The sequence below is a fragment of the Cervus canadensis genome, chromosome Y (genome assembly GCF_019320065.1).
Source record: "Cervus canadensis isolate Bull #8, Minnesota chromosome Y, ASM1932006v1, whole genome shotgun sequence".
NCBI lineage: Eukaryota > Metazoa > Chordata > Mammalia > Artiodactyla > Cervidae > Cervus > Cervus canadensis.
Genome location: NC_057420.1, coordinates 7,253,472 through 7,261,706, shown reverse-complemented (window position 1 = coordinate 7,261,706; position 8,235 = coordinate 7,253,472).

Below are 8,235 nucleotides of genomic sequence, written 5' to 3'. Positions count from 1 at the left end.
CATCACCTCCACTACCTTTGTTCAGAGTGATGCGTCTTAAGGCCCACTTGACTTCACATTCCAGGACGTCTGTCTCTAAGTGAGTGATCACACCTTTGTGGTTATCTGGGTCATTAGATGTTTTTTCTATAGTTCTTCCCTGTATTCTTGCCATCTCTTCATAATATCTTCTGAGTCTCTTAGGTTCAAACATTTTCTGTCTTTTACTGTGCCCAATGTTGCATGAAATGTTCCCTTGATGTGTCTAGTTTTCCTGAAGAGATCTTTAGTCTTTCCCATAGGAAAGACCTGGCCCATGGATTGCTGGCATGCCAGTGGCATCAGGACACTGAGTGGAAAGGTGCAACTGAAGGTCATCCAACAGGCCCAACACATGGTGACTACTAGTCCACACTACCCACAGTGCTTCTCCACAAATGTCTGTTCCCACAAGGACAATGAGCTTCACAGCACTTCCCTTGAATTTGATCTGGGGTGTGAGTGAAGCCATCTCCTGAATTGCCTTCTCAATCTTCTGCTGTGTATTGGATTCATTATCATGACCATGCCTAGGAAATTTTTGAAGGCAGTAGTATTCTCTCCAGAGGGCAGAGTAGAAGGACCTATGCTCATCTTCTCCTGTGAGAACTCCAAAATAACAAGTCTGCTGAATAGCCATCAAGAAGATAATGTTGGAGCCCACCAAAAAGAGAAAAAAAAAATAATACCGCACATCCAAGGGCAAATGCCATGCCCCAACAAGTTGGTAGGAGGGACAGAATTGCATTTAGAATCAAACCCCATATCCACCAGAGATGCTTTGAGGGCCCAAACAAACTTTGTGTGCACCAAAAGCCAGAGACCCCACAGAGAATGAGCCAGTCCTGACTGTTTGAGGGCCTCTTTATAGACTTGGGTCAGCAGTGGCCTGCTGAGAGGTCAGGGGCTTTGGGTGCAGCAGACATGGGTCACAAAACATGTAGCATTAGCCCTCTTGGAGGAGGTCTCCATTAGCCCCCATTGAGTCACTGAGCAGATGACCCACAAACGGCAGAACAAGTATACAAAAGAAATAATTGCACTGTTAAGAAAGTTCTAGGGCCCATAACAGATTTCCTTACCTGGAGATCTGAGAATCCCTTTGAGTTTAGAGGCCAGTGGGATTTGATTACAGATCCTCCACAGGACTAGGGAAATAGACTCTTGGAGGACACACACAAAGCATTGTATGCACCAGGAGCCAGGATAAAGGAACAGTGTCCCCACAAGAGACTGAGCCATATTTCCCTGTGAATGTCCTGGAGTCTCTGGTGGAGACATGGGTCAACAGTACCCTACTGAATGGTCAGGGGCACTGAATAAAGGAGTACCTGCACAAGTCCTTTTGAAGGAGGATAGTATTTTCATTATCCCTACAATAATTTGTCCTCAGGGAAAACAATGGCGATGGAACACAGCACCACCCATCAACAGAAAATTGGATTAAAGGTTTACTGAGCAAGAGCCACCCATCAGGACAAGACCCAGATTCCCCAAAAGTCAGTCTCTCCCATCAAGAAGCTTCCATAAACTTCTTATCCTGCTCCATCTCAGGGCAGACAGAATTAAAACTACAATCACAGCAAACTGACCAAACTGATCATATGGACCACAGCCTTGTCTAGCTCAATGAAACTATGAGTCATGCTGTGTAGGGCCACCCAAGACAGTCGGGTCCTAGTGGAGCATTCTGACAAAATGTGGCCCACTGGAGAAGAGAATGGCAAACAACTTCAGTATCCTTGACTTGAGAACCCCGTGAACAGTATTAAAAGGCAACAACAACAACAACAAAAAATACTGAAAGTTCAACTCCCCAGGTTGGTAGGTAACCAATATGCTACCGGAAATGAGTGGAGCAATGAATCCATAAAGAATGAAGAGATGGAGCCAAAGGGGAAGATAACACCCAGTTGTGAATGTGACTGGTGATAGAAGTAAAATCTGATTCTATAAAGAACAATATTACATGTGGGCCTGGAATGGTAGCTCCATGAATCAAAGTAAACTGAAAGTGCTCAAATGAGATGGCAAGAGAGAACATTGACACATTAGGAATCAGTGAACTAAAATGTACTGTAATGGGCAAATTTAATACAGATGATCATAGTATCTACTACTGTGGGCAGTAATTCCATAGAAGAAATGGAGTAGCCCTCATAGTCAACAAAAGAACCTGAAATGCAGCACTTGGGTGTAGTCACAAAAATGACAGACGGATCTCTGTTCATTTCCAAGGCAAACTGTTCATTATCAGAGTAATCCAGGTCTATGCCTCAACCAGTAAAGCTTCAGTAAAGAAGCTGAAGTTGAACAGTTCTATGAAGAACTATAATACCTGCTTAAATTAATAGCAAGGGGGAAAGAAAAAAAAGAAAAGAAATGTGCTCTTTTCATCATAGAGGGCTGGAATGCCAAATTAGGAAGTCAAGAGATATTTGGAGCAACAGTAAGGTTTGGCCTTGGAGTATGAAATGAAGCAGGCAAAGGCTAAGAAGAGTTTTGCCAAGAGAAAACACTGCTCATGGCAAACACCCTCTTCAAACAACACAGTTCATTTCATTTTAGTCACCCAGTCATGTCGAATTCTTTGTGACACCATGATTCACAGCACACAAGGCCACCCTGTCCATCACCAACTCTCGGAGTTTACTCAAACTCAAGTTCATCGAGTCGAGGATGCCATCCAGCCATCCATTCCTTTGCCTTCTCCTCCTGCCCCCAATCTCTCCCAGCATCAGGGTCTTTTCCACTGAGTCAACTCTTTGCATGAGGTGGCCAAAGTATTGGAGTTTCAGCTTCAGCATCTGTCCTTCCAAAGAACACCCAGGAATGATCTTATTTAGGATGGACTGGGTGGATCTCCTTGCAGTCCAAGGGACTCTCAAGAGTCTCCTCCAACACCACTGTTCAAAAGCATCGATTCTTCAGCACTCAGCTTTCTTCACAGTCCAACTCTCCCATGATCACTGGAAAAACCATAGCCTTGACCAGACAGACCTTTGTTGGCAAAGTAATACCTCTGCTTCTTAATATGCTGTCTAGGTTGGTCATAACTTTCCTTTCAAGTAAGCGTCTTTTAATTCCATGGCTGCAATCACCATCTGAAGTGATTTTGAAGCCCCCAAAAATAAAGTCTAACACTTTTTCCACCGTTTCCCCATCTATTTGCCATGAAGGGATGGGGCCAGATGCCATGATCTTAGTTTTCTGAATGTTGAGCTTTAAGCCACCTTTTTCACTCTCCTCTTTGACTATCATCAAGAGGCTTTTTTGGTTCCTCTTCACTTTCTGCCATAAGGGTGGTGTCATCTGCATATCTGAGGTTATTCATATTTCTCCTGGCAATCTTGATTCCAGCTTGTGCTTCTTCCAGCCCAGCATTTCTCATGATGTACTCTGCATAGAAGTTAGATAAGCAGGGTGACAATATACAGCCTTGACATACTCCTTTTCCTATTTGGAACCAGTCTCTTTGTCCATGTCCAGTTCTAACTGTTGCTTCCTGACCTGCATATAGGTTTCTCAAGAGGCAGGTGAGGTGGTCTGGTATGCCCATCTCTTTCAGAATTTCCCACAGTTTATTGTGATCCACACAGTCAAAGGCTTTGGCAGAGTCAATAAAGCAGAAATATATGTTTTTCTGGAACTCTTGCTTTTTCGATGATCCAGCAGACATTGGAAATTTGATCTCTGGTTCCTCTTCCTTTTCTAAAATTAGCTTGGACATCTGGAAGTTCACGGTTCACGTATTGCTGAAGCCTGGCTTGGAGAATTTTGAGCATTACTTTACTAGCGTGTGAGATGAATGCAATTGTGCAGTAGTTTGAGCATTCTTTGGGATTGCCTTTCTTTGGGATTGGAATGAAAACTGACCTTTTCCAGCCCTGTGGCAACTACTGAGTTTTCCAAATTTGCTGGCATATTGCGTGCAGCACTTTCACCTCATCATCTTTCAGGATGTGAATTAGCTCAACTGGAATTCCATCACCTCCACTAGCTTTGTTCATAATGATGCTTTCTAAGGCCCACTTGACTTCACAGGATGTCTGGCTCTAGGTGAGTGGTCACACCATTGTGATGATCTGGGTTGTGAGGTTCTTTTTTGTACAGTTCCTCTGTGTATTCTTGCCACCTCTTCTTAATATCTTCTGTTTCTGTTAGGTCCATACCATTCCTGCCTTTTATCAAACCCATCTTTGCATGAACTGCTCCCTTGGTATCTCTGATTTTATTGAATATATCTCTAGTCTTTCCCATTCTGTTATTTCCCTCTATTTATTTGCACTGATCGCTGAGGAAGGCTTTCTTTTCTCACCTTGCAATTATTTGGAACTGTCAAACAACACAAGTGATGACTACACATGAGCATCACCAGATGCTCAATACCAAAATCCGACTGATTGTATCCTTTGTTACCAGTGATGGAGAAGCTCTATACAGTCAGCAAAAACAAGACCTAGAGTTGATTGTCCCTCAGATTATTAACTTATTTTAAAATCCAGACTTAAATTGAAGAAAGTAGAGAAAAACCACTAGACCATTCAGGTATGACTTAAAACAAATCTGTTATGATTATACAGTCAAAGTGACAAACAGATTCACTGATAGACAGAATGACTGAAGAAATATGGATGGAGATTGATCACATTGTACAGGAGGCAGTGATTAAAACTATCCCCAAGAAAAAAGAAATGCAAAAAGTCAAAATGGTTTCCTCAGGTTGCCTTACAAATAGCTGAGAAAAGAGGAGAAGCAAAAGGCAAAGGAGAAAAGGAAATATATTCATTTGAATGTAGAGTTCCAAAGAATAGTAAGGAGGGATAAGAAAGCCTTCCTCAGGGATCAGTGCAAAGAAATAGAGGAAAATCATAGAATGGGACGGACTAGATGACATACTATAACAGCTTAAAATTTCAAGTTTGTGGCTTCAGCTGACTGATTTCCATTCCTCACTCTTGAATTGTATACCTCACTATGAACTAATACCTCTCTGCCCTCTTTTATGCAACTATGATGACAGCAGCCATCTCATATGTTCAGTCAGTTATGAAATTCGAAATCCTAGGTATATGTAAATAAGGTAAATTATGTAATCAATATTATGTAAAACTTTACACAGACGAAACTTAATGCTCCCTATGGAGTAAACACTTAGTTTTAAATATTACTATGAAATGTATTGAAACATCTTTTCTGTGAAACTAAAAGTGTTACTCACTGTTGTCTCTGATTCTTTGCAACCCTATGGACTGTAAACCACTAGCCTCCTCTGTTGGTGGGATTCTCCAGACAAGAATATGGGAATGGGTTGCCATTTCCAAATCCAGGGGATCTTCCTGACCTAGTGATGGAAGCCAGGTCTCTTACTTCAGGCAGATTCTTCACCATCTGAGTTTACTGCCTGTTTTCCATATTCATATAAAATTAGTTATGGGTCATGATATACCCAGGTACCAGAGAAACCTCCATTTGGGAGCACTATTTTATAATAAGGCTGTGAAACACCTGACCAGACTGAGCTTCGATAGCAAAATGCTGATGTTACCCATGCAGCTTCTTATTTTAATACAATGAACTAACTAAGTAAAACACAGTGTCATCTGAGGCACCATCCTTTAATGAACTTCTCAATACACAATAAGCTCCCAATGCATTTTTATTTAATAAAGATAATACATATAGCTTGCCAATCAAGAGAAGAAACTAATATCTCCTCCCAAAACTGGAATTGGGGCGTGGGAATCTAACCCCAAAGAAAGGTGAAAGAGGCAAGTAATAAAGTGTAAAATTGAAATGCAATAAATATAAATAGAAAAAGAAGAAGAAAAAGTCAAAAGCAAAGCTAACAAAAATGGGGAAAAATAGGTAAACTGAACAAACAGAAGGGGAAGAGATTCAGTTACTGAAAGGAGCACAGATAAGATGGCATTGCTATGAAATCATACTAAATAAAGGGGATTTTTAGGTACTTTGTACAAATATTTATGCCAAGAGAAGTTAAGTTTTACGAAACAGTCAAATTGCTATAAGAACAGACTGCCTGCACCAATCTAAAAAAACGAAAATCTGAATAGACTTAACAAAGAAGATGAATCAGTAATGATATTTTCCATAAATAAAAGCATAGAACCAGTTTTTTTTTTTTATTGTGTACTGTACCCAATGTTTTTATCAGCATGTAAATGGCAAATATGAAAAGTACACGTGTACAATATACATTAGCCGTCAGGTAAAGTGCTATTTTTTTGTGCTAAGTTGCTTCAGTCATGTCCAACTCTTTGTGACCACTTCGAAAGTAGACCACCAGCATCCCTTGTCTGTGGGATTCTCCTCCACTGGCAATGGCAAACCACTCATGCAACCTTGCCTGGGGACAGGGAAAGTTAGCTAATTTAATTCATGCACACAGAGGTCTCAAAGAAATGGGATGCTTGAAGTGACCAAAACATGCTCAATATATTTGATTTTATCTTTAATAAAGATAAAATATATAGTTCTCCAGTCATGAGAAGAAGCTAATGTCTTCATCAGAAACCGGGAAGAAAAAATACCTAATCTCTAGGCAAGATGAAAGAAGACTCTATGTGATTTTTGGACAGATATTCATTGGTAGAGTTCACAAAGAAGCTTGTGCTTGGAAAAGAACATTAATAGAGAACTATCATAGTTTGTTTATGTAGCTCAAAACAGTCAACATGCCAGTAAGGTATGTCTTGAGAAGCCTGCTATGAACCCCAATAGTTTCCAGCTCTGCAACTTTCCTAGCAGTTTCACAAACTCAAACCTAAGTTGGAGGCTGTGGAGAGTAAAACTGGGTCAGTAGCTTGGTGTTAAAGAGATCTGCAGAGAGAGACAAGAATGCAGGCTAGAATGAAGATGAAGGAACTGAAAAGAACAAATCAATGTACACCTTCTCAAACCCTATGGAAACAGTTCTCCATTCCTGGGGGTAGATTAGTCCAATAAAATGGCTTTTCTTTACCTGACAAAAGTGTTTTCTTCACTTTTAATAAGCTGTACATCGTTTCCCCCATTTGATTTACACAGAAGTAGCAGTTTTAGTGAAATGACTCACAAGATTTTCTGGGTTGAGTACTCAACCAATGCTTAAAGCTAGTCTATTTTAGAGGATGACTGAGGCTAGGCAGTTAACCTTTGGCTGAAGCTTTTTCAAAGTTTGCATAGGGGAAAAGAACTGAACTCTTGTTCCACTAATATGGAGAGAGATAAGAAGGCTTTTCTAATTTGCAGCCTCCAAAGCCTGGGAATAAGATCTTGAAAACTGAAAAGAAATTAAGAGTTGTGAGATACCATTGATTGCCTATGATTTCCCCACTGAGACATTTATGGGGCAGAGATAAACGAGCAAAGGAGCCAGGTTTTCTAATTTGATTGGAATTTAGGGTGGCCAAAGAACTCAGTTACTGAAGTCCCCATCATCCTAACCATTCAGATGGATACTCTTTATATACCTCATTGCCCTTTAACTAAAAAAAAAAAAAAAAAAAGTGGTTGTTAGACAAGGTTGGAAAGGAACATGCAATCTCCAGGGCCTAGTGTATTCCCTGACCTATGCCATTGGTAATGTTAGCATCCCTATGCCTCCATTTTTCTGTCAATCTGTGAGAGTCGAATGGGTTGCAAAAGAGTTGAAACAGGTGGCCTGAACTCTGGCATTGCCAGCTCTAAGTCCTAGCTCTGTGGCCAAGTGAGTAAGTAAGTCTAACTTTTTACACTGTTCCACCCATATGCAGTTTATATATAGCCTGCTGCAGTCACTTACAGTCCTTTGCAAAGGTTTGAAGTGCCAATTGTGGGGTCAAAGCATACACTCTTAAGTGCACCACTGTCCTGGTGTGTCACTGGGGATAGAACTAGTGTCAAATTTGTTTTCACAGTAAAGTGACAGTTTTCACTTGCTCAAGGGATGGTTCTTGATCTTCCACAGAGGTTATTCAAGATCCATTAACTCAGCAGAAAAAGAGCCACAGGAACATTTTTTAGCTGTGGGTGCCATAACTTCTTCATCCATCTCCCATACTTAGACGACCAAATGTTCACATCTGTAGGAACAAAGAATACTCCAGATTCTAGATGCAAGCATGACCAGCAGTCAGATCAATTATGTCAGGTAGTGGTAAACTGGTATAAGTTAACAGTTTGGATTGTGCTCTTTGTATTGAAAAAAAAAAATCAAGATTAATAAGAGTAACA